This window comes from Hyla sarda, chromosome 2, assembly GCF_029499605.1.
Source record: "Hyla sarda isolate aHylSar1 chromosome 2, aHylSar1.hap1, whole genome shotgun sequence".
Classification (NCBI taxonomy): domain Eukaryota; kingdom Metazoa; phylum Chordata; class Amphibia; order Anura; family Hylidae; genus Hyla; species Hyla sarda.
Genome location: NC_079190.1, coordinates 280,293,952 through 280,321,894, shown reverse-complemented (window position 1 = coordinate 280,321,894; position 27,943 = coordinate 280,293,952). Strand labels below are relative to the sequence as shown.

General features: G+C 42.7%; 1 protein-coding gene across 2 annotated transcripts in view; it reads right to left on the bottom strand.

Annotated features, from left to right (window-relative positions):
* The window catches only part of SDC3 (syndecan 3), a 124,458-nt gene that overhangs the window by 66,270 nt on the left and 30,245 nt on the right, over positions 1-27,943 (bottom strand). The gene's annotated exons all lie outside the window — the stretch shown is intronic.

Sequence of the window (27,943 nt, the reverse complement as noted above, 5' to 3'; positions counted from 1 at the left end):
ATTTCTATCTCAGTGAGTGGAACTACCACTGTATCGAAGTTATGCTAGAATCAGATCTGTCTTTTACTCCATATATTCATACCCTTTTACAATCTTGTCACTTGAACCTCAAAAAACATCTCCAGAATCCTCCCTTTTTCTTTTACTGTTGAAACAGCTAAAACTCTTGTTGTTCTGGTTGCTCCTATTCATTCTCACTGGACAAATGTAACTCTTTACTAATAGACCTTCCCTTCTCTAAACTCTCCCCTCTAATGTCCATCCATAATGCCGCTCCCTGACTCATCTTCCTCTCCAGCCGTTACACTGATGCCTTCAGCCTGTGCCAGTCACTATATTGGTTATTCATTCATTCATTCACAAATTAAAAACAAACTCCTCACACTCACCCACAAAGTTCTCTACAGTGCAGCATCTCCCTACATCTTCCATTTTAGGAACTGTCCAGAGCAGGATAGGATTGCTATGGGGACTTTATCCTGCTCTGGACAGTTCCTGAGGTGGTAGCCCTTGGGGGTGTATGGTAGTGGTGGTATGGTAACGGTATATGAGGGGTTAATATTAACCCTGTCACTCGTGACGCCAGGGTGAGGGCTGGTATAATTGAGGTATAGCTTTGGCCTATCGCCGCCCTTCCCAGAAACGACAGGTGTATGCAGATAATGACTGAAGGTCCGCACTGGAGTTAAACTTGAACTAAACTCTTGAACTTGCGGTACATTCAGAATACAGTAACAGTCTCTGTAATACACTTGTATAGACTTCAATGACTGACAGTTGCTGTGGACCTTGCGTTTTTTGCAGGTTAATAGAATCAAGGTAATTGGTATGTGGATCCGTCCGGATTTAGGGGTAGATTAGGTCCGGTAGGCCCGCAGAGTGTTTGGGGATTGATACACTCAATAACTATAATTGTTCAGCGGTTGCCGCAAAGGCTCAGGCCTAACTCACTGCGATTACTGCTGTACAGGTCTTCACTCATCAAGAGCACAGGAGCAAGAGAACTAAAATGGCTGCTGCGTCCTTTATATGAACAGGGGGCGGAGCCTAATTTGATAGGTCCAAGGTCAGCTGTCTCTCACCGTCACACAGGCTTCTGGGTGATCATCTGACTTCCTATACACATAATAAAACCAAAGCGAGGCTAGAAATACCAAAGTGAGGCCTGGAACGCATCCAGAGTGAGGCTTGGAACGCATCACATGACCTGAAGGCCCTGCGACGTCACAGAAACAAGTAATTAACCATTTATTTACATATATTATGCCATTTACATTAACCTATGCATTAATTAGTAATTATATACTAGAATAGAGGCGACTAGGGGTAGATTGGATTAATAGGAATCCCTACGTCCTAGGGACTCTGGCCATGGGGACCCATACATAAACAAGTACCGTATAGACACCACACTGACATGGACAGAGGTGTCAGCAGAGAGCACTGTGGTTGTGACAGAAAAGAAATCCAAAAAGAAAAGAATGTCCTCTGAATTATACAGCTGCTAATATGTACTGGAAGGATTAAGAATTTTTAATAGAAGTAAATTACAAACCTGTTTACCTTTCTGGCATCAGTTGATTTAAAAAAAATAAATAAATAAAGGTTTCCACCGGAGTACCCCTTAAAACATGGCTGGACCATTGTATAAATTCCACCCTTTCAACATTTTGTTTCTATCCCATCCCTTATAAGACTGTAAGCTCTAGCACGCAGGGAGGGACCTCACTCCTCTTGTTTGAATATTTAGTGTATAATATTATAATGAATTGGTCTGTATTTGTATAGTCAACAATTGTGCTGTGTAATGGGTTGGTGGCATATAAATAAATATTATTATTCTATACAGATCATTTTCTAGTAATGTCTTTCTTCTCTGCACAGACATAATTACAGTGAAAAAAGACAGCAGTATATTGATAAGACATCATTTACAATAGCTGAAGCTATTTTTAGGTGTACGCCATTGACTGTGCAGTTTAATAAACCACATATTTTTATGGGTCAGATATTTACACGCACGGCAATACCACATATGTTTATTTTTATTTACACAGTTTTTTTTAAATGAGAAAAGGGGGGTGATTCTAACTTTTATTAGGGAAGAGGTTAAATCACATAGGGGACTATAACATTGCACACACTGATTTCCTACACTGATCACTGCCATGAAATAGCATGGCATTGATCAGTGTTATCGCCGCTCGACTGCTCCTGTCTGGATCTCAGGCATGGAGCAGTCATTTGGCGATCGGACAGCGAGGAGGCAGGTTGGGATCCTCCTCGCCTCCTGAAAGCTGTTCGGGACACCGCGATTTCACCGCAGCAGGTCCCGAACAGCACCACTGAGCTAACCGGCAATGTTTACTTTCGTTTTGGGTAAATGCCGGACATCAGAACGATCGGTGATGCCCGGCATTAGCCGTGGGTCCTGGTTGCCTATAGCATACCTCGGGAGCCACAGATGGACGTTAATGAACCTTCATTTGCGGCAAGGGGTTAAATTAATGAGATTCAGTGCCAGCCCAGCTGGGAGTGCACCCTAACACATTCCCTTTCAGAAATCTACAATTACAGTGGGACAAAAAAGTATTTAGTCAGCCACCAATTGTGCAAGTTCTCCCACTTAAAAAGATGAGAGGCTTGTAATTTTCTTCATACGTATACCTCAACTATGAGAGACAATGAGAAAAAAAAAAACATAAAATCACATTGACTGATTTTAAAGAATTTATTTGCAAATTATGGTGAAAAATAAGTATTTGATCAATAACAAAAGTTAATCTCAATACTTTGTTATATACCCTTTGTTGGCAATGACAGAGGTCAAACATTTTCTTTAAGTCTTCACAAGGTTTTCACACACTGTTGCTGGTATTTTGGCCCATTCCTCCATGCAGATCTCCTCTAGAGCAGTGATGTTTTGGGGCTGTCGCTGGGCAACACGGTCTTTCAACTCCCTCCAAATGTTTTTTATGGGGTTGAGATCTGGAGACTGGCTAGACCACTCCAGGACCTTGAAATGCTTCTTACGAAGTCACTCAGTTTCCCGGGTGGTGTGTTTGGAATCATTGTCATGATGAAAGACCCAGCCATGTCTTATCTTAATGCCCTTGCTGATGGAAGGAGGTTTTCACTCAAAATCTCACAAAACATGGCCCCATTCATTCTTTCCTTTACACGGATGTCGTTCTAGTCCCTTAGCAGAAAAACAGCCCCAATGTTTCACAGTAGGTATGATCATCCAAATAATCTCTAGCAAATTTCAGACGGGGCCGCACATGTACTGGCAGGGGGACACGTCTGGCACTAAATGATTTGAGTCCCTGGCGGTGTAGTGTGTTACTGATGGTAGCCTTTGTTACTTTGGTCCCAGCTCTCTGCAGGTCATTAACTAGGTCCCCCCGTGTGGTTCTGGGATATTTGCTCACCGTTCTTGCGATCATTTTGACACCACGGGGTGAGATCTTGTGTGGAGCCCCAGATCAAGGGAGATTATCAGTGGGGTCTTCTTGTATGTCTTCCATTTTCTAATAATTGCTCCCACAGAGGATTTCTTCAAACCAAGCTGCTTGCCTATTGCAGATTCAGTCTTCCCAGCCTGGTGCAGGTCTACAATTTTGTTTCTGGTGTCCTTCGACAGCTCTTTGGTCTTGCCCATAGTGGAGTTTGGAGTGTGACTGTTTGAGGTTGTGGACAGATGTCTTTTATACTCTGTCACAGAGTGTTAGGAATGGTGTGCTCTGGTTTTTATACAGTCTACACACAATTCTGAGGAACAGATGATTTGTGGAGCAAAAAAAGCACTTAATTGCGCTGAAAAATGAGGAGATAAGATGGTTCATAAAGTTCAGGCAGCTTGTTCATCTGTATGAGGCAGCAAAAAGCTATCTGCCCCTCTCTGATGCAATGCTCAATAACGTGAATAGGAGGTTTATATATCGGAAGATCATTCTCAGTGAGAACACCAAAGCACTGCACTCCTGTCTGTCCTCAATGCTGTGACTCTGTGATAACAAGTTCAAACAGGAGCCATTAATACAGGTAACGAGTGGAGGACAGAGGAGACTCTTAAAGAAGAAGTTACAGGTCTGTGAGAGCAAATAAATTCTTTAAAAATCAGACAAAGTGATTTTATGGATTTTTTTCTCATTATGTCTCTCATAGTTGAGGTATACTATGATGAAAATTACAGGCCTCTCTCATCTTTTTAAGAGGGAGAACTTGCACAATTGGTGGCTGACTAAATATTTTATGCCCCACTGTAGATGCACACACCCAACAACTTGTCCAAATTTACATGTAGTTCCTATTGGCTTAATGTCTATCTGTGTTTTTCCATCCCTAACATACAGATGTACTCTACCAGTGCTTATGTAGAACATATTCTGAGAATGAGTTTAAAGGGGTACTCAAGTGAAAACCTTTTTATATTTTTAAATCAACTGGTGTCAGAAAGTTAAACAGATTTGTAAATTACTTCTATTTAAAAACCTTAATCCTTCAGTACTTATCAGCTGCTGTATGTTTTACAGGAATTCTTTTCTGTGTGACCACAGTGCTCTCTGCTGACACCTCTGTCCATTTCAGGAACTGTCCAGAGCAGGACAGGTTTGCTATGGGGATCTGTTCCTGCTTTGGACAGTTCCTGACGTTGACAGAGGTGTCAGCAGAGAACAATGTCGTCAAACAGAAAAGAAATTCAAAAAGAAAAAAAACTTCCTGTGGAGCATACAGCAGCTGATAAGTACTGTAATTTACAAATCTGAGAAGCATTAGTATTACCATTTACTAGTCTGTCCCTCTTATTGAGCATGGCACAGAATGGGTACTATTCCATTTCTGACAAGCAGATAAACAACTTGCAAAAACCTCAGTCTCAGCTGGCAGTTTCCTGGCTAAACACATTCCAACCCCGGCTGTATCATAGAACCTCTGCATAAGCTAACAGAAACATCTTTCTTCTAGTCTGGACTGCATGCCAGGGTGCAAAAATATTATGAAAAAGTCTTGAAGTAAGAAAGCCAGCTCTACAAATACTTTGGCACAACAATTGTGAATATTGGAGAAATATCAGTTGCCAGGTTTGGGCTTTGAGTGATTCAGATCATAATAGACTGGAAAATCTTTTTTTATAACTCCTTTTTTGCTCTGACTTCTAAGTACATACATTTATGCTATAGCTCACCATTGCAGAGGTACAAAATGTTGTAGTGAACATGTAGAGCGAATACAAGAGTGTCCCAAAACATGTTGTAGGTAAAGTACATTTCTGGGAGTAAGCAAACTGCATAGTTGTATACACATAAGTTAAAAAAAGAAAACGTAAAATGGGTCTCAAGTCTAGCTTATTATGTTACCATGCTGTTCCAGAGGGAAAAAAAGAACCCTCATAAGCAGATGTCAATTGCCCTACACTAGGGGAAAAAATTCCTTCCTTATAGTCCTATTTTCAGAAATCTCATAATTATGACATGGCATTAAAGGGGTTATCCACCATAAGGTGATTTTAGTACGTACCTGGCAGACAGTAATGCTTAGGAAGGATCTGCACTTGTCTTGGGGCTAAATGGCTATATTGTGAGATTACCATAACACTGTGGCTAGCTTTTTGTGAACTGGTATTTCCTGTTTGAGTTTTCTCCTTTGCCTACAAATCCCATAATTCCATTTCCTCCCTCCTACACATCAGCCACCCCACCCATTGAAACAAAGAGCTGCATCCATTCAAAAGACCTGTGGTTTTCAATCAGGGTGCCCACAGCTGTTTCATTAGTTGCAGATTGATCTCTGTCCCATCAAGCAATCGCTCCACCCATTGAAGCAGACAGGCTTCCAGTCATCAGCTGAATAGTGAGAGTCAGGTCTCGGCCGCATTGCAACCTGGGAAAAATCTGAGACAACAGTAATTTTGTATGCTGTTAAAAATAATTATTGGAGTGAAAATCACATAAGAATTGTGAGAAAACCGTCACACACAGGTACAGACACTATATTATGAACTACACTAACTTTACAGCTCCTGTAGCACAGTCAAATAAAACAAAAAAACTGAAATGCCCCTTTAAGACCTTTCTCAAACTTGTTCAATAAATCAACCTTAACAACATCTTGTGGTAGAGGATTCCATGGTCTTGCTGCTCTTACAGAAAAGAATCCCTGTCTAAGATGACGGTGGCAGGAGTGGGAGCCCTGGTGAGAGTTCTTCTAACGAGGTGCCAATTGCTACCTGTATCAAGTTTCCCCAAAACAGATCAGTCTGTAAAGATAGTGGCTGGCCACAAGACAGCAAAACTGTATTACACTTATAGTAGTCTCCTCTCACAGACCCTAGTACCTCAGAACTCCGAGAAGGGCCAGACTGAGAAAACTTTGTAATAAACAGTCGCAAGTACAAATTAACCCATCAAAAGACCTACTGAGCCTAGAGCTGAGCAGCACGATCAGCTGAACCACACTAATCCATCTGCTGGGAGCCAGTTACATAGTAGTTATCTCAAACAAACAGGAAAAGACAAAATAGCAGGGCGATCCCTGCTATCCGTAACACAGTCATTTTCTAATGTCTTGGCATGCGCAGCAGGCTGACAGCCACTCTGCTGGATAATAGAAAAGTACTGCAAATACCAACACCAAAATGGATAACAAGTGACACCTGTGAGGCCCAAAAAAGGGAAATATGTAATGGTACTGGCCAACACAAATCTTTGTTTTCTGACCTACTGCAGGTGCTCACATGTGATAGCACCATCTACAAAGTTCCCATTGCAGTTTTAGATGGAATGAAGGAAATATTCCATCACAGAGCACTATTTGAGAGACCTGAACTGGAAATTCACAATGCTTTTTTATCCCATGTAACATATAAACCAGTTGCTGTCAGCCTGTGCTTCCCCGCTGAAAGAAAAAAAGAACTCAAGGTTGCCTGCCCAACACTGTGGTGCCTACTGGCATCCTTAATGGGCTTCATATTTTTCATAATGCCAAAGAAATGTAGTATTACCTTGGTAGTGAGCTGAGAAGTCAAAAGTAGCATGGGAAAATGTGTTTTTACCACGTTATTGCATTTTTACAGTGGGGTAAAAAAAAAATATTTAGACAGCCACCACTTGTGCAAGTTCTCCCACTTACAAAGATGAGAAGCCTGTAATTTTCATCATAGCTATACCTCAACTATGAGAGGCATAATTGGAAAAATTCCATAAAATCCCATTGTCTGATTTTTAAAGAATTTATTTGCAAATTATGCTGGAAAATAAGTATTTGGTCACCCACAAACAAGCAAGATATCTGGCTTTCACAGACCTGTAACTTTTTCCTTAAAGTGTACCCGTCAGATCCAACAAATTTTTTTTTAAATATATAACTCATTACCTAATCCTGACCATGTAAATCTAATTTTTATGTGTCTAGCACCTTTATTCATTTTTTTATTACACTTTTCATTGAGCTCACTAGTCTGGGAGGGGGTGTGGCCTCACTGTGCAGGTCTCCGCCCCCCCCCCCCCCCCCTCAGTATGCTGTCTGCCCACATCTCCCCTAGCATTAGCAAAACTACAACTCCCAGCATGTCCTCATTGACAGTAGCCGGACACAAGCTGACAGTTGGGAGGATTTTTCCTCCAGCTGTGAGCCCTGCACTCACAGCTGTCAATCAAGGAAGTGGGTCCATGACGCATGGACACAGGAGGACTAGTATGTGTCCAAGCAGGCAGGGAGGGCAGTTGTTTCACTGAAAATTTTCTAATGAAAGCAATTGCAAAACCTATTGGTTATACATGCTTTACAACATATCAAAAGTTTTTGTATCTGACAGTGCCCATTTAAGAGTCTCCTCTGTCCTCCACTTGTTACCTGTATTAACCTCTTAAGGACCAAGCCCATTTTCACTTTAAGGACCCGGGCAATTTTTGCACATCTCACCACTGTCACTTTATGTATTAATAACTCTGGGATGCTTTTATTTTTCATTCTGATGCCGAGATAGTTTTTTCGTGACATATTCTACTTTATGTTAGTGGTAAATTTTCGTCGATACTTCCATAATTTCTTGGTGAAAAATTCCAACATTTGATGAATAATTCGAAAACTTTTTTACTTTGAAATTTTCTGCTCATAAGGAAAATGGACATCCCAAATCAATTATATATTGATTCACATATACAATATATCTACTTTATATTTTCATCAAAAAGTTGACATGTTTTTACTTTTGGAAGACCTCAAAATCGGAATTTTTCAGGGACCAGTTCAGTTTTGAAGTGGATTTGAATGGCCTTCATATTAGAAATACCCCATAATTGACCCCAATATAAAAACAGCACCCCTCAAAGTATTCAAAATGACATTCAGAAAGTGTGTTAACCCTTTATGTGTTTTACAGGAATAGCAGCAAAGTGAAGGAGAAAATTCTAAATCTTAATTTTTTTACACTCGCACGAAATATCTCAAATGTGTATGTCAAGTGCTCTGTGGGTGCACTAGATGGCTCAGAAGGGAAGGAGCGACAATGGAATTTTGGAGAGTGGGTTTTTCTGAAATGGTTTTTGGGGGGCATGTCACATTTAGGAAGCCCCTATGACACCAGAGCAAAAAAACAAACAAACACATGGCATACCATTTTGAAAACTACACCCCTCAATAACACAACAAGGGGTAAAGTGAAAGTTAACACCCCACAGGTGTTTGACGACTTTTTGTTAAAGTTGGATGTGTAAATGAATTATTTTTTTCACTAAAATGCAGTTTTTTCCCCAAATTTTACATTTTTACAAGGAGTAATAGGAGAAAATGCCCCTCAAAATTTGTAACCCCATATCTTCTGAGTATGGAAATATACCATGTGTGGACGTCAAGTGCACTGCGGGCGAACTACAATGCTCAGAAGAGGAGTCACATTTGGCTTTTGGAAAGCAAATTTTGCTGAAATGATTTTTGTCGCATTTAGGAAGCCCCTATGGTGCCATAACAGCAAAAATAAAAACACATGGCATACTATTTTGGAAAGTACACCCCTCAAGGAACGTAACAAGTAACAAGAGGTACAGTGAGCCTTAAAACCCCACAGGTGTTGGACGACTTTTCGATAAAGTCGGATGTGTAAATGAAATTTTTTTTTTCACTAAAATGCTGGTGTTACCCCAAATTTGTCATTTTCACAAGGGGTAATAGGAGAAAAATCCTCTCAAAATTTTTAACTCCATTTCTTCTGAGTATGGAAATACTCCATATGTGAATATAAAGTGCTCTGTGGGTGCACTACAGGGCTCAGAAGAGATGGAGCGCCATTGGGCTTTTGGAGAGAGAATTTGTTTGGAATAGAAGTCGGGGGCCATGTGCGTTTTCAAAGCCCCCATGGTACCAGAACAGTGGACCCCCCCACATGTGACCCTATTTCGGAAACTACACCCCTCATGGAATGTAATAAAGGGTGCAGTGAGCATTTACACCCCACTGGCGTTTGACAAATCTTTGGAACAGTGGGCTGTGCAAATGAAAAATAAAATTTTTCACTTTCAAGGACCATTGTTCAAAAAATCTGTCCGACATCTGTGGGGTGTAAATGCTCACTGTACCCCTTGTTACATTACGTGAGGGGTACGCCGAAACAGAAGAACATAGACAAAGCATTTAAACTATAAAATATAAAAAGCAATAATTTTATTTAGATCATAAAGACATAATAAAATATGAAACAGCAAGTGAAAATGATAAAAAGGGAAAGAGCAAAAGGCACCAGGATACAGCAGAACAATGGTGGGTATATGGACAGGCTATATATATACATATATATATAAATATCAGGGGCAACCAAAAAAGGACTAAGGCATACGTGTATGGCGTCAAGTGAAAGGCTTGAGCCTGGATAAGTGATAAAAGTCCAAAAGGCTGCCAAAGAAAAGTCATACAAAGCAGACAACAAATCATAATATCATATAGGATGCCAGACCATACCCACCAGACCCCAACTATCATTTCGCTTTCTAAAGTGCTTCCTCAGGGGGCTTCCTTTCACTTGACGCCATACACGTATGCCTTAGTCCTTATTTGGTTGCCCCTGATATTTATATATGTATATGTCTAGCCTGTCCATACACCCACCATTGTTCTGCTGTATTCTGGTGCCTTTTGCTCTTTCCCATTTTCACTTGCTATTTCATATTTTATTATGTCTTTATGATCTAAATAAAATTATTGCTTTTTATCTTTTATACTTTAAATGCTGTGTCTATGTTCTTCTGTTTCAGCGTACTCAGTTTAGATGCACTGTGACTTACTTTGTAGTAAGGTTCTTTTTTCATGAGGGGTGTAGTTTCAAAAATGGGGTCACATGTGTGTGTTGGGGGGGGAATCCACTGTTCTGGCACCATGGAGGCTTTGTAAACGCACATGGCCTTCAATTCCAGACACATTCTCTCTCCAAAAGCAAAGTGGCGCTCCTTCTCTTCTGAGCACTGTAATTCACCTGCAGAGCACTTTACGTCCACACATGGGGTATTTATATACTCAGAAGAAATGGGTTACAAATTTTGGGGGACTTTTTTCCCCATTACCCCTTGTGAAAAAATTGGGATAACACCAGCATTTTACTGAAAAAACTAAAAAAAAAAATTCCATTAAAAAAAAGATATACAGTAGTGATGGAAAAAATTGTATTTAACGAAATTTATCTTTTTTATAACATTTTTATTCATTTTTAAACAGGGATAAATAATAAATAATAAAAATGTAGTGTGTGTTTTTCACTTTTGTTTTCACATTTTTTAGGTAGTACTACTACTCTCAGCATGGAACACACTGATCCATGATGGGAGTAGTAGTACCTGTACTAATTGACAGATCGCCCTGGGTCTGTTGCGATCCTCCTGTATAATGTATAGATGCAGCCGGCCGCTCTTCTATGGTCCCCTACACTGCCATATTTATACACCTATTCATATTTCCCGCAGAGAGCTGTGACTGGCCAGATGGTTCCAGCCAATCACAGCTTTGCAAGAAATATGAATAGGTGTATATATACATCAGTGCAGGGGACCATAGAACAGCAGCTGGCCGCATCTATACATTATACAGGAAGATCACAGCGGGTGTCAGGAGTGACAATCACTGCAATCTGTCTATTAATGCAGGTACTACAGCTCCCAGCATGGAGCAGAGTGTGCTCCATATTGGGAGCGGTAGTACATGCAGTAAGGGACAGATCACAGTGGGTGTCACTCCTCCTGACACCCGCAGCGATCCTCCTGAAGTCGGGATCAGCTGTACCCAAGGCTACAGAGCAAGGAGAACAGCTGATGCTGAGCAGTAGATATACATTGTATATCTATTGCCCAGCAAGAACTTACAGTGAGCCTGCAATGTGTATACAGTATACACATTGCTGGCTCACTTAACCCCTTGCTGAGCTGTGCGCTAAGCCAGCCCGGCAAGGAAAGGGTTAACTTACACTGCTGGACAGTGTAGGTTAACCTTTTGGGTGGTATACACTATATACAGCTATCTATAGATAGCTGTATATAGTGTATACAGAAGATGAAGAAGTCCCCTTACCTCCCTCCAGCCCCCACTGTGTCAGTGTAGCTCTGCCCCCTAGTGATGACGTCATTAGAGGCAGAGCTACAGACGGGATCCAGGCTGGTAAGTCTAAGGCTCTGTTCACATTGTCTGTTTTGTATAATGTGAACAGACCCTTCTGCCAGCGTCTTCCCAGACAGGGAGACTCCAGCTGTTGCTAAACTACAACTCCCAGCATGCCCAGACAGCCAAAGGCTGTCCGGGCATGCTGGGAGTTGTAGTTTTGCACCAATTGGAGGCTCCCTGTTTGGGAAGAGATTGCATTATGGGTGCTCTTCCCTGCGGAGTGCGCAAAAAATGTCCTAACCCATTATTTTGTGGGTTTTTTTTCTTCTCGCTTCAGATCCGTGTATGCAGAGGATTACGGCAGATTCGATGGATTACAACTGATGAACTGGATTTTTTTTATTTTAATAAAATGTTAACGAGGGCTGTGGGGAAGTGTTTTTCCAATGTGTTGTGTTTTTTTTTTTTTTATTGAATTTTCAGGCTTAGTAATGGAGGCTGTCTAATAGACGGAATCCATTACTAAGCCGGGGCTTAGCGTTAGCCCTAAAAACAGCTAGCGTTAACCCCCAATTATTACCCCGGTACCAACCGCTACAGGGGTACCAGGAAGAGCCTGGGCCTAGGCGGTAACAGGCTGGCGTTATTTAGGCTGGGGAGGGCCAGTAACAATGGTCCACGCCCACCCTGGTAATTTCAGGCTGTTGCTGCTTTATTGGTATCTGGCTGATACTGAATATACAGGGAACCCTATGCTTTTATTTTTCATAAGTAAAAAAAGAAAAAAAAATGCATAGCGTTCCCCGTATTTTTATACTCAGGCAGATACCAACCAAACAGCAACAGCCTGACGTTACCAGGGTGGGCTAGGACCATTGTTACTGGCCCTCCCCAGCCTAAATGACGCCAGCCTGTTACCGCCTAGGCCCAGGAGTGCAATTTTTGACACTCCGGGCCTTTTACTAGTGGCTCTTCCTGGCACCCCTGTGGCGATGGGTACCGGGGCAATAATTGGGGTTTAGCGCTAGCTGTTTTTGGGGCTATCACTAAGCCCCGGGTTAGTAATGGATTCCGTCTATTAGACAGCCTCCATTACTAAGCCTGAAAATTCAATAAAAAAAATAAAAAAACACAACACATTGGAAAAATTATTTTATTATAAAAAAAACACTCCCCCACAGCCCTTGTTTACCATTTTATTAAAAGTAAAAAAATCCAGTTCATCTGCGATAATCCGCTGCATACACGGATCTGAAACGAGATGAAAAAAAGAAAACACAAAAAATGGGTTAGGGCATTTTTTGCGCTCTCTGCAGGCGAGAGCGCCCAAACAGAGCCTACAATTGGTGAAAAACTACAACTCCCAGCATGCCCAGGCAGCCTTTGGCTGTCTGGACATGCTGGGAGTTGTAGTTTAGCAACAGCTGGAGTCTCCCTGTCTGGGAAGACACTGGCAGAAGGGTCTGTTCACATTGTACAAAACGGACAATGTTAACAGAGCCTCACACCCTTACCAGCCTGGATTACGTATGTAGCTCCGCCCCCTAATGATGTCATCACTAGGGGGCGGAGCTACACGTCCCCAGCGGGGACAGGGACGAGGGAGGTAAGGGGATCTCCTCTTCTGTATACACTATATACAGCTGTCTATAGATAGCTGTATATTCCGTATACCGCCTAAAGGGGCTATAGGAGCAGGGAGTCCTGTCAGTCTGGTGACAGGATTCCTGGCTCCTGTACAGTATACACGGGTACACTATGCCCCCCTGTATACTATACAGCAGGGGGAGATGAGTAGTGATGCTATACATCACTCCGCATCTCCTTACACTCTATGGGCACTCAGCATCCGACCCACAGAGTGGTACATGAAGACAGTGAGAAAACTGCCTCAGGGTACAAATTTGGCTGTTTCCACACACCAGGGAAAACACCAGGGAAAACGCCAGAAAAACTGCCAAAAATGCAGGAAAAAGCTGTGGCAGTTTTTCTGGCCTTTTTGCTGGCGTTTTTTTAGGTGTACTAAAAAAACCAAGTGGAAACCTAGCCTAATGATATAAAGTATTATATTCAGAGGCATGACTCCAAACTGTTGGATTGCATAGATTCAGCACAGGATGAAGGTGAAGATCAGTAATTTATCCCCAAGTGAGAATCTTCAGTTTAACACAAGCGGTTCTGATTACATGAACTGAAAGCTGACATCTGAGTTATTAGAAACACAGCCAGGCTGAGACTTATGTCTGTAATATGCAAGCAAAAAATGTGGCTGTAATACGCTTGTATGAATCTGGCCATAACATCCAAGTTATTAAATAAAATTACAGGGTGATAAAATTAGAAAAAATGCTATACTGACCTGTTTTCTCTTTGCTTAGCCCAGCAACACCGCTTCAATAATCCCCAGTGCCTCTGTTTACTTCTCTGCATCAATGACATGGCAGAACACACTGAATCACTGGCCTCAGAGGTCTAGTAATGGGCTACAGGGTGCCTGGGTACATCATCAGGGTGGTAAGCAGAGCAAGCCATGCAGAGAAGTAAACAAGTGCAGCGTAGCTGGACTCAGCGAGGAGAACAAAGGTGAGGATAGCGTTTTCTGTTATTTTATGATCGTAGCAGGCGGTTATAATTTTAAAGGGGTACGCTGGTGGAAAACTTTTTTTTTTTTTTTTTTTTTTAAATCAACTGGTGCCATAAAGTTAAATAGATTTGTAAATTACTTCTATTAAAAAAAATCTTAATCCTTCCAGTACTTATTAGCTGCTGAATACTACATAGGAAATTATTTTTTTTTTTGGAACACAGAGCTCTCTGCTGACATCTCTGTCCATTTTAAGAACTGTTCAGAGTAGGAGAAAATCCCCTTAGCAAACATATGCTGCTCTGGACAGTTCCTAAAATGGACAGAGATATCAGCAGAGAGCACTGTGCTCATGATGTCAGCAGAGAGCTCTGTGTTTCAAAAAGAAAATCATTTCCTATGTAGTATTCAGCAGCTAATCAGTACTGGAAGGACTGATTTTTTAATAGAAGTAATTTACAAATCTGTTTAACTTTCTGGCACCAGTTGATAAAAAAAAAAAAAAAGTTTTCAACCGGAGTTCCCCTTTAAGACATAACTTGGACAATCTCTTTAATAAGCACTCACCTAATAATGTTACAAATTTATTAACACTTCCGTATGGTTCTCTATATTTTCCCTATACAATCATTTTTATAAATGTTTTCCCATAACGTATCACCTATCCTGGGAATAGGTGGTAAATGTCTTATTGTTCAGGGGCCAAACATTGGGAACTTCATTAGCCATGAGAATGGATGTATTGAATGCAGCAGCTGCGTTATGTATGAGCACTGCTCCTCCTTTCAAACTTAAAGGGACATTCCCATCTCAACTAACATCGTTAACCCCATAAGGACTCAGCCTATTTTCACCTTAACCCCTTAAGGACCCAGACAATTTTCAGTGAAGGACCCGGCCATTTTTTTCACATCTGACCATTGTCACTTTTACCCCTTAAGGACGCAGCCCTTTTTCACAATTCTGACCACCGTCGCTTTACGAATTAATAACGCGAAAACGCTTTTACAGAATATTCTGAGATTTTTTCTTCATGACATATTCTACTTTATTTTGGTGGTAAATTACCGGCGTTACTTGCATCCTTTTTTGGTTAAAAATCCCCAAATTTCATGAAATTTTTTAAAATTTAGCATTTTTCTAACTTTGAAGCTCTCTACTTGTAAGGAAAATGGATATTCCCAATAAATTTTATTTTTATTCACAAATACAATATGTCCACTTTATGTTGGCATCATAAAATGGACATATTTTTGCTTTTTGAAAAACCCACTGTCCTGCTCTGCCATTGGTCAGAATCAGTTCTGACCAACGGCAGGGGATAGGAGGAGATCGCAGCACTGCGACCTCACTCCTAGCCCTCAGGATGATCGGGGCTGTCCCTGACAGCTCCGATCCTCGCTATTTTCTGGGTGATCGGGTCACCAGAGACCCGATAAGCCCGGAATAGCAGAAAATCGCATGTCTGAATTGACATGCCATTTTCTGCGATCGCCGACATGGGGGGGTCTCAGGACCCCCCTGGGGGATGTGCCGGGATGCCTGCTGAATGATTTCAGCAGGCATTCCGGTCCGGTCCCCAACCGGCTAGCGGCGGGGACCGGAATTCCCCCGGGCGTATGCATACGCCCCACGTCCTTAAGGACTCAGGATGCAGGGCGTATGCATACGCCCTGCGTCCTGAACAGGTTAAGGACTGAGCCCTTTTTTGCAATTCTGACCACTGTCACTTTAACCCCTTAAGGACTCAGGGTTTTTCCGTTTTTGCACTTTCGTTTTTTCCTCCTTACCTTTCAAAAATCATAACCCTTTCAATTTTCCACCTAAAAATCCATATTATGGCTTATTTTTTGCGTCGCCAATTCTACTTTGCAGTGACATTAGTCATTTTACCCAAAAATGCACGGCGAAACGGAAAAAAAATCATTGTGCGACAAAATAAAAAATAAAAAACGCCATTTTGTAACTTTTGGGGGCTTCCGTTTCTACGCAGTGCATATTTCGGTAAAAATGACACCTTTCATTATTCTGTAGGTCCATACGGTTAAAATGATACCCTACTTATATAGGTTTGATTTTGTCGCACTTCTGGAAAAAATCATAACTACATTGCAGGAAAATTTATACGTTTAAAAATGTCATCTTCTGACCCCTATAACTTTTTTATTTTTCCACGTACAGGGCGGTATGAGGACTCATTTTTTGCACCGTGATCTGAAGTTTTTATCGGTATGATTTTTGTTTTGATCGGACTTTTTGATCACTTTTTATTCATTTTTTTTAATGGTTTAAAAAGTGACCAAAATACGCTTTTTTGGGCTTTGGAATTTTTTTGCGCGTACGCCATTGACCGTGCGGTTTAATTAATGATATATTTTTATAGTTCGGACATTTACGCACACGGCGATGCCACATATGTTTATTTTATTTATTTTTTACACGGTTTTATTATTTTTTATGGGAAAAGGGGAGTGATTCAAACTTTTATTAGGGAAGGGGTTAAATGACCTTTATTAACACTTTTTTTTACATTTTTTTTTTTGCAGTGTTATAGGTCCCATAGGGACCTATAACACTGCACACACTGATTTCCTATGCTGATCACTGGCGTGTATTAACACGCCTGTGATCAGCATTATCGGCGCTTGACTGCTCCTGCCTGGATCTCAGGCACGAAGCAGTCATTCGTCGATCGGACACCGAGGAGGCAGGTAAGGGCCCTCCCGGTGTCCGGTCAGCTGTTCGAGACGCCGCGATTTCACCGCGGCGGTCCCGAACAGCCCGACTGAGCTGCCGGGTCACTTTCAGTTTCACTTTAGAAGTGGCGGTCAGCTTTGACCGCCGCTTCTAAAGGGTTAATACCGCACATCGCCGCGATCGGCGATGTGTGGTATTAGCCGCGGGTCCCGGCCGTTGATGAGCGCCGGGACCGACGCGATATGATGCAGGATCGCGGCGCGATCCCGCTTCATATCGCAGGAGCCGGCGCAGGACGTAAATATACGTCCTGCGTCGTTAAGGGGTTAAGCATTAATAACTCTGGGATGCTTTAAACGATTTTTTTGATTCCGAGATGGTTTATTCGGGACATATTCTACTTTAACACAGTGGTAAATTTTCGTCGTTACTTGCATCCTTTCTTGGTGAAAAATCCCCAAATTTCATGAAAATTTTGCATTTTTCTAACTTTGAAACTCTCTGCTTGTAAAGAAAATGAATATTCCAAATACATTATATATTGATTCACATATACAATTTGTCTACTTTATGTTGGCATCATAAAGTTGACATGTTTTTACTTTTGGAAGACATCAGAGGCTTCAAAGTTCAGCAGCAATTTTTCACAAAATGTTCAAAATCTGAATTTTCCAGGACCAGTTCAGTTTCGAAGTGGATTTGAGGGGTCTTCATATTTGAAATACCCAATAAATGTCCCCATTATAAAAACTGCACCCCTCCAAGTATTCAAAATTACATTCAGAAAAGTGTGTTAACCCTTTAGGTGTTTCACAGGAATAGCAGCAAGGTAAAGGAGAAAATTCAAAATCTTCATTTTTTACACTTGCATGTTCTTGTAGACCCAGTTTTTGAAATTTTACAAGGGGTAAAAGGAGAAAAAGCCCCCCAAAATTTGTAACCCAATTTCTCTCGAGTAAGGAAATACCTCATATGTGTATGTCAAGTGTTCGGAGGGCGCAGTAGAGGGCTCAGAAGGGAAGGAGCAACAAGGGGATTTTGGAGAGTGAGTTTCTCTGAAATGGTTTTTGGGGGGGATGTCACATTTAGGAAGCCCCTATGGTGCCAGAACAGCAGAAAACCCCACATGGCATACCATTTTGGAAACTACACCCATCAAGGCATGTAACAAGGGGTCCAGTGAGCCTTAAAACCCCACAGGTGTTTGACGACTTTTCGTAAAGTTGTATGTGTAAATAAAAAAAAAAAATTTCACTAAAATGCTGGTTTCCCCCCAACTTTTACATTTTTACAAGGGGTTATAGGAGAAAATACCCCCCAAAAATTTGCAACCCCCATCTCTTCTGAGCATGGAAATACCCCAGGTGTGGACATCAAGTGCACTGCGGGCGCACTATTATGCTCAGAAGAGTCACATTTGGCTTTTGGGGGGCATGTCTCATTTAGGAAGCCCTTATGGTGCCAGAACAGCAACAAAAAAAAAAAAAAAAAAAAACACATGGCATACTATTTTTGAAACTACACCCCTCAAGGAATATAACAAGGGGTCCAGTGAGCCTTAAAACCCCACAGGTGCTTGACAAATTTCCGTTAAAGTTGGACGTGAAAAAGGAAAAATTCGATTTTTTTCACGAAAAATTTTCATTTTCACAAGGGGTAATTGGAGAAAAAGCCTCCCAAAATTTGTAACCCAATTTCTTCTGAGTATGGAAATACCCCATATATGGATGTAAAGTGTTCTGCGGGAGAACTACAATGCTCAGAAGAGAAGGAGCGCCATTGAACTTATGGCAAGAGAATTTGTTTGGAATGGAAGTCAGGGACCATGTGCATTTACAAAGCCCCCCGTGGTGCCAGAACAGTGGACCCCCCCACGTGACCCTATTTTGGAAACTACGCCCCTCACAGAATTTAATAAGGTGTACAGTAACCCCATTTCTTCTGAGTATGGAAATACCCCATATATGGATGTAAAATGTTCTGCGGGCGAACGACAATGTTAAGAAGAGAAGGAGCGCCATTGAGCTTACGGCGAGAGAATTTGTTTGGAATGGAAGTCAGGGGCCATGTGCATTTACAAAGCCCCCCCGTGGTGCCAGAACAGTGGACCCCACCCCGTGTGACCCCATTTTGGAAACTACACCCCTCACGTATTGTAATAAGGGGTACAGTGAGCTTTTACAACCCACTGGCGTTTAACAGATCTTTGGAACAGTGGGCTGTGCAAATGAAAAATAAAATTTTTCATTTTCACGGACAACTGTTCCAAAAATCTGTCAGACACCTGTGAGGTGAAAATGCTCACTGTACCCCTTATTACAATATGTGAGGGGTGTAGTTTCCAAAATGGGGTCACATGTGGGGGGGGGTCCACTGTTCTGGCACTATGGGGGCTTTGTAAACACACATGGCCTTCAATTTCGGACACATTCTCTCTCCAGAAGCCCCCATCTATTTATACTATTCTTCACATTATGTCGCTTCTTCTCTTCTGAGCATTGTAGTGCTCCCGCAGAGCACTTTACATTCACATATGGGCTATGTTCTTACTCAGAAGAAATGGGGTTACAAATTTTGGGGGGCTTTTTTCCTATTTTCCCTTATGAAAATTAAAAATTTAGGGTGACACCAGCATTTTAGTGAAAAACAATGTTTTTCAATTTCCCATCCAACTTTAATGAAAATTCGTCAAACACCTGTGGGGTGTTAAGGCTCACTATACCCCTTGTTACATTCCGTGAGGGGTGTAGTTCCCAACTTTTCCTTTTCATAAGGGGTAAAAGGAGAAAAAGCACCCCAAAATTTGTAGTGCAATTTCTCCCGAGTACGGAAATACCCCATATGTGGCCATAAACTGTTTCCTTGAAATACGAAAGGGCTTCGAAGTGAGAGAGCACAATTTGAGGACTAAATTAGGGATTGCATAGGGGTGGACATTAGGGATGTAAGAAAAAATCGATTCTCGCGATAATCGCGATTTTTCATTTGCCGATACAGAATCGATTCAAAATATTTTTGAATCGATTCTTTTAGGGATGTGGAATTTTTAATAAAACGCACTTTTCTTACCTGCCAACGAGCCCGCGGAGCTCCGGTACAGGTGTTCGGTCCCCGGGCTGTATTCTTCTTACTTCCTGTTAGTCCGGCACGTCACATGGAGCTTCAGCCTATCACCAGCCGCAGCGATGTCCCGCCTCCGCTGGTGATAGGCTGAAGCTCCATGTGACGTGCCGGACTAACAGGAAGTAAGAAGAATACAGCCCGGGGACCCAACACCTGTACCGGACTGTACCGGAGCTCCGCGGGCTCGTTGGCAGGTAAGATAAAGTGCGTTTTATTTTATTTTGCAGCCCGGACGGGATAACATGAGAAAAGTGCGCGCCGGAGTACTAGATCGCCGCTGTCAAAGCTGACAGCGGCGTCTATTGGGATCTATGAATGCTCCCAGGTGGGCGATATATCGCGATGTATCGTCACCTAGACGGTATCGCGATATATCGCGATATATCGAATCGCCACACTGGTATCGCGATTCGAATCGAATCGCCAAATTCTTGGCGATTCACACCCCTAGTGGACATAGGAGTATTCTACGTCAGTGATTCCCAAACAGGATGCCTTCAGCTTTTGCTAAACTCCCAGCATGCCTGGACAGTCAGTGGCTGTACGGAAATGCAGGGAGTTGTTGTTTTGCAACAGCTGGAGGCTCCGTTTTGGAAACACTGCCATACAATACATTTTTCATTTTTATTGGGGGGACAGTGTAAGGGGGTGTATATGTAGTGTTTTACCCTTTATTATGTGTTAGTGTAGTGTTTTTAGGGTACATTTGCACTGGCGCAGGTTTACGGTGAGTTTCCCGCTAGTAGTTTGCGCTGCAGCGAAAAATTTGCCACAGCTCAAACTTCAAGCAGGAAACTTACTGTAAACTCGCCCGTGTGAATGTACCCTGTACATTCACATGGGGGGACAACTCCAAGCATGCACAGACAGACCGTGCATGCTGGGAGTTGTACTTTTGCAACAGCTGGAGGCACACTGGTTGGAAAACCTTCAGTTAGGTTCTGTTACCTAACTCAGTATTTTCAAACCAGTGTGCCTCCAGCTGTTGTATACCTACATCTCCCAGCATGCCCTTCGGCTATCAGTACATGCTGGGAGTTATAGTTTTGCAACAGCTGGAGGTACGCAACTACAACTCCCAGCATGCCGAGACAGCTGTTTGGGCATGCTGGGATTTGCAGTTTTGCAACATCTGGAGAGTTACAGTTTTGAGACCACTGCACAGTGATCTGCAAACTGTGGCCCTCCAGATGTTGCAAAACTACAAATCCCAGCATGCCCACACAGCAAACAGCTGTGTGGGCATGCTAGGAGTTGTAGTTTTGCAAGATCTGGAGGTCTACAGTTTAAAGACCCCTGTATAGTTTTGCAACATCTGGAGGGCTACAGTTTAGAGACCACTGTATAGTGGTCTCAAACTGTAGCCCTCCAGATGTTGCTAGGCAACTCACTGGCTTCCGTAGGATCCAGGGAGCCAGCCGCACGTCATTGCCGCCCACCGATCTCCACCGTCAATCATCTCCTCTGCTGCCACCGGATGGGTAAGTGGATTTAGGCACCAGTCCTCCTCGGTTTCCCCGTTCTTCCCCGCATATTGTGGGTGGGCAGAACGGGGAAACCGAAAGTAAACCACCCCCCGATCTGCTATTGGTCGTCGGGTCTATACAACCAATAGCAGGGATAGGAGGGATGGCACCCCTGCCACCTCACTCCTATCCCTTCAGGGGGATCGTGGGTGTCTTGGACAACCCAGATCCCCCTTATTTTCTGGGTCACCGGGTCACCATAGACTCGTATGACCCGGAATTGCGCAAATCGTCGCAATCGCAGACATGGGGGGGTCTGATGACCCTCCTGGGAATTTGCGCGGGGTGCCTGCCTGCGCAGCGGGGACTGAAATTCCCACAGACGTACATGTACGTCATGGGTCCTTAACTACCAGGGTCCCATGACGTACCGGTACGACATGGGTCCTGAACAGGTTAAGGACTCAACAAATTTTCGTTTTTGCATTTTCGTCTTTTCCTCCTCTTCTAAAAAAATCATAACGCTTTCAGACCCATATAAGGCAGCGGTGTGGAAATTTTATAAAAAAACTACTTGTCCACGGGACTAAAACTGAGCAAAATCTACTTGTCCCTTAAGACAATCCACTTGTCCGGACCAATTTTCGCCTTTACACTCATTTTTTTCTCCTCACCCTATAATAGCCATAACTACCTACTATAATGATACCTTTTAATTTTTCAATAACATTCTCTGAACCCAAAAAAATATATATATATATTATATATATATATATATATATACATATCTATATAAAATCGGTGAAGTGATACTTTAGGCCAGCCTGATTACAACAATACCAGATTTGTATAGTTTCCGTCATGTTTTACTATTTACTTTTTTTGGCCATTTTTTGACCGTGTAGCTTTTTATTTTTATTTTTTTCGCATACCAGGCTGTATGAGGGCTAATTTTTTGCACCATAATCAGTTTTTCGTATCGGTACCATATTGATATTGATCTGACTTTTTAATAGCTTTAATCGTTATTTACCGTACGGGATACATAATGTTATATTTTAATAGTTTGTACAATTACGCATGTAGCGATACTAAATATGTTTATTTTTATTATGTTTACATGTTTTTATATAGGAAAAGGGGGTGGTTTGAACTTTTAACATGGAAGGGGTTAATGTGCGTCTTTTAAACTTGTAAATACTAAAATGTGATACACACATATATATAGTAAAAATAAAATATAAATATAGATATGGTGTGTAAAAATGACAGACTAGTTGTATATTAGATTAAGTAATTAGATATTAGCATTTATTAAAATGAAAATTGAAAAAATAAAGTAAAATGAAATAAAAATAAAGTAGTGATATATATAGTCCAAGCAGGGCCCTTGCTATGGACTAGTAATTAAGCATATACAATGGTATAATGTGAAGAATAGTATAAATAGATTAAATAAATTATGAATGGATTGATTTGTTCATATTCCAGCCACCTGGATGCGCTTTGATGGTTCTTGAATGGTTATTATTCACTGCAATAGTTTTTGTTGGATGCCACATTGTAGGCCATGTGAGCCGAGTCCCTGGACACATCCAGACGCTGATATGCAGCCTGGTACTGGATGGGGCAAGGGGCCAAGCTCACCATGGGGACATCACAGAAATCCGAAAACTTCTAGTTCTGAATTTAATTCCTTTGGTTCCATGGACTCAAATTCGTAAATCTTCCTGGCTTCTGCTCTAGATATTTTTGCAATGTAGTTACCGTATTTTTCGCCCTATAGGACACACCGGCATATAAGACGCACCCAATTTATAGGTGCAAAATCTAAAAAAATAAAGATTTTGAACCCAATAGTGGTCTTCAACCTGCGGACCTCCAGATGTTGCAAAACTACAACTCCCAGCATGCCCGGACAGCCGTTGGCTGTCCGGGCATGCTGGGAGTTGTAGTTTTGCAACATCTGGAGGACCGCAGATTGAAGGCCACTGCACAGGAGGTAATACTCACGTGTCCCCGCCGCTCCGGACCAGTCGCCGCCGCCCTGGATGTCGATCGCTGTCGCCGTGTCCCCGTCGCTCCGGAACGTCTCTGCTGTCGGCCGGGTATCCTCGCTCTCCGTCGCCACCATCACGTCGTTACGCACGCCGATGCACGTACGCGACGACGAGGAAGGAGAGCGCCGGCCATACAGGGGATCCCTGAACAGAGAAGACACCGAGGTGGCAGGTAAGGTCCCTCCCGGTGTCCTGTAAGCACTAACCCGGCTATTCAGTCGGGCTGTTCGGGACCGCCGCGGTGAAATCGCGGCGGTCCCGAACAGCCCGACTGAACAGCCAGGTTAGTGTCACTTTCCCTTCAGACGCGGCGGTCAGCTTTGATCGCCGCATCTCAAGGGTTAATACAGGGCATCACCGCGATCGGTGATGTCCTGTATTAGCCGCGGGTCCCGGCCGTTGATGGCCGCAGGGACCCCCGCGTTAGGGGTGTATTCGCCGTATCGACTTTTTCCCCCCAGTTTTGGGGAAGAAAAAGTGCGTCTTATACGGCGAAAAATACGGTACCTGCTCTCCAGTCTTTTTTAACCTTTTTTATACCTGTACATCTGTGATGTCCCCATGGTGAGCTTGGCCCCTTGCCCCATCCAGTACCAGGCTGCATATCAGCGTCTGGATGTGTCCAGGGACTCAGCTCACATGGCCTAAACCATCTCCACCAGAAATCCACATTGTACTGTATTTGACTGTATTTTAGATATAAGCCTTGGGTGGGAAATACATCACCCCCCCCCCCCCCCCCACGTAATCATCCAGACCCCCGTCATCATCCCCCCCCCCCCCCCCTTCATCACCGCTTGTAAATCCCTTCATTAGGGGTCTTCAACCTGCGGACCTCCAGATGTTGCAAAACTACAACTCCCAGCATGCTGTGGCCTTCGTCATCATCCCCCCCCTTTCATCACAGGGACGTTTATGCGCAACGTCCCTGTGCATCGTCGTCAACGTCAATAGTACGGGGCCGGGCGTGGAGAAGAGGCCCCCCCCCCGGTGAATATGGACAGCCCGCAACAACTAATCCTCCCCACCGGACGGTCCCTGCAGCATAGATGGCCCGGACCAGCTCACCCTAACTTCCCGCCGAGGGGAGGTGAGTAAAAAACAAAAGGGAGGGGGCTGGATGATGACTAGGGCCGCAGTGGTCTTCAGCCTGCGGACCTCCAGAGGTTTCATAACTACAACACCTAGCAGCCATCGGCTGTCCGGGCATGCTGGGAGTTGTAGTTTTGCAACACCTGGAGGTCCGCAGGTTGAAGACCACTGATGAAGGGATTGACAGTTCAATCGAGTATAAGCCGAGGGGGGCGTTTTCAGCACGAAAAATCGTGCTGAAAAACTCGGCTTATACTCGAGTATATACGGTATATTTTTATTTCTATTGCTGTATTTATATTTATATTTTTTACTCTATTTTTTTAACTCTATATTTATATACTGCTGTATTTATATTTACGTTGGTATTATTATCCTTATACCCTTACAACAGTCGTACTTTTATGATGTATTTATTGTATTCTACTCCACCCATTCATTTATAAAGGTTTTCAACTCCATATAGGATTTATATTTTCTATATTTTCTACACTTCGTATTCCATATCCATATTCACATGTTTAAAAATAAAAATTTCACAGACTAGTTGTATATATAATTATTATATTTTGTCTTGTTTCCACTCTCCTAATATCTTTATTCACCTGTAATCCCGTCAACGAATTACAATATACCCAAAATGGCAACCAATCAAAGCATAGAGACTATATAAACTCCAAACTATAACTGGGACCACTGTACAGGCACGCGGACCCAGCCGTGAGGACGCCGCCTGGTATCACTGCCGATCGTCTGCATCCGCTCACCGCTCCAATCACCGCATCTTTACCACCATCACCACCGATCCGGCCGGACGCATCCCGTGCCATACCTGTAGGACACCGGGAATCCATCCATTGTGCAGACATTGTCATCGAGCCGGCTGCCCAGCCATGCCAGTCTGCAGCAGACTCCCAGCTTCTGCAGGGCTATTTAAACATCATTAAAAAAAACACCTCCAAAAACGACCACTGCTTTGCTAAGAAGCTGAGGGTGAAGGTGATTGACTGGCCAAACATGTCTCCAAACCTAAACCTTATTAAGCATCTGTGGCACATTCTCAAATGGAAGGTGGTGTAGCGCAAGGTATCTAACATCCACCAGCTCCATGATGTCGTCATGTAGGAGGGGAAGAGGACTACAGTGGCAACCTGTGAAGCTCTGGTGAACTATGCCCAAGTGGCTTATGGTAGTGCTGGAAGAAAGTGGAAAACCCCTTTAATGGGACTTCTGAAAAAAGCTGAATTCTGCAAGCCAAGTATCTTTGTATCATTTGAAGTCACATATATGGGGAAGATTTATCAAAACCTGTGCAGAGGAAAATTTATCCAGCTGCCCATAACAACCAATCAAATTGCTTCTTTCATTTTTCACAGGCCTTCCTAAAAATAATAGAAGCTAGCTAATTGGTTGCTATGAGCAACTGGGCAAGTTTTCCTCTGTATAGGTTTTGATGAATCTCTCCCCATAGAGTTTGAATAGAGCAGTGTGCATACTCTATCAGAGCTCTGTTTAAGTTGGCACTGTCAGATACAAAAACTTTTGATATGTATGTTTTAATGATTTCATGCTGAAAAAGCCAGTCAAAAAACTGGCCACTAGGGGTCCCCCTCCCTGCTTGGACACATGCCAGTTCAGCCATGTCCAGCTGTCATCACCTACGTCATGGACCCAGGTTTTATTGACAACAGGTCCAGCACTGCTGTGCTTGCTCATGGCCTCCTCACTCTGCCTGTGTGAGTGGATGGCAGCCAGGAGCGAGCAGAGGGTAAGTAAACTGCACTGCAGCCGACATCAGAGCACTCCTAGCAATACTGATGCTGTGAGTGCCAGGAGCGCACAGGGGAAAACAGCTGATGTCGGCTGGTGCAGCTGCCAGAATCGCCGCCGCATCAGCCCTTTCTTTGCCGCTTGTATAGCCGCCGTATGCCGCTCACATCTCTCCCTCCCATAGCCCCCGGCCGCCGCTCACATCTCTCCCCCTAGGGTTAGCAATACTACAACTCCCAGCATGCCCTGACAGTGTGGACATGCTGGGAATTGTAGTTTTGCTAATGTTAGGGGAGATGCAACCATCTGCCTGCTCACATCTCCCCTAGGGTTAGCAATACTGCAACTCCCAGCATGTCCCGACAGTGAGGACAAGCTGGGAGTTTTGCTAATCCTAGGGGAGATGTGAGCAGACAGCATACTGAGGGAGGGGGCGGAGACCTGCACAGTGAGGCCACGCCCCCTCCCTTTGAGAGGAATTCAGACTAGTGAGCTAAATTAAAAGTGTAATAAAAAAATAAATAAAGGTGCTAGATACATAAAAATTAGATGTACATGGTTAGGATTAGGTACTGAGTGATATATTAAAAAAAAAAAAAAAAAAAAAAAAAAAAAAAACATTTTTATGGGATATGACAGGTATGCTTTAAGCACTATCATTTAGTACCCCTGTTCGGCTAAGTTTCCAGTTTTTGGAAAACTACCACTGCAGTTTTTGAGCTAAAGTCAGAAGTGGATCCATAAAGGAGGAGAAGCGTAAGTCCTTCCTTTATATGTCCTATTCCATTTGCATACACTTCTGGCTTTGGCTCAAAAACTACAGTGGCAGTATTCCAAAAACTGCCAGAAAAAAACCCAAGTGGAAACCTAGCCTTCTTGTGATATCTCAGGAATTAGACCCTGTCTTAGGAAAGGCCATAAGTTGCCTTAATGGGAAAATCCTATTTAAATGCAACTGAAGTTGTTGTACCTTATACTGATACAGGAAACGTGTATTGCACCCAAATAACAAATCATTTTTGTATTTATTGTAAAAAAAAGTGATAAAGCCTATGTATTTAGATATATAGTCAAAGGCAGGAAAGTGAATGACTGCATCAGGCTCTTTATCTAGCATATCCCTGATGTTCTCTCTCTCATATTTAAACACATCTGATGCCTCCGTGTGAGATGTAAATCCTCTAAATCTCCTTATAAAGAGTCCCTCCCACTAGTCTCACCCTGCATACACAGCATGCTGAGGGGGAAGCAGAACACCCACTGCCATCAAGTACTGGGAGGTCTGATACATTCAGAATACACTACTCACGTCCTACTGGATGGAATGTGGAAAAAAGAAAACCTCAGATGTACATTGCTGCCAAGTCCTTATAAAGTAAATTACACACCGTCTGCAGTCACACACTGCTAATATACCAATAGGAAAATGCAGTAATACTACCTGCACAGTTCTAGTTCTGATGATCAGTTACAAATGGGGGGCACACTTTACAATTCACAGTAAATTGGACTAATAAGGGGAATAGGGATTTTGCCTATAATACTAATGATGATACTGCTTAGACCCCCAC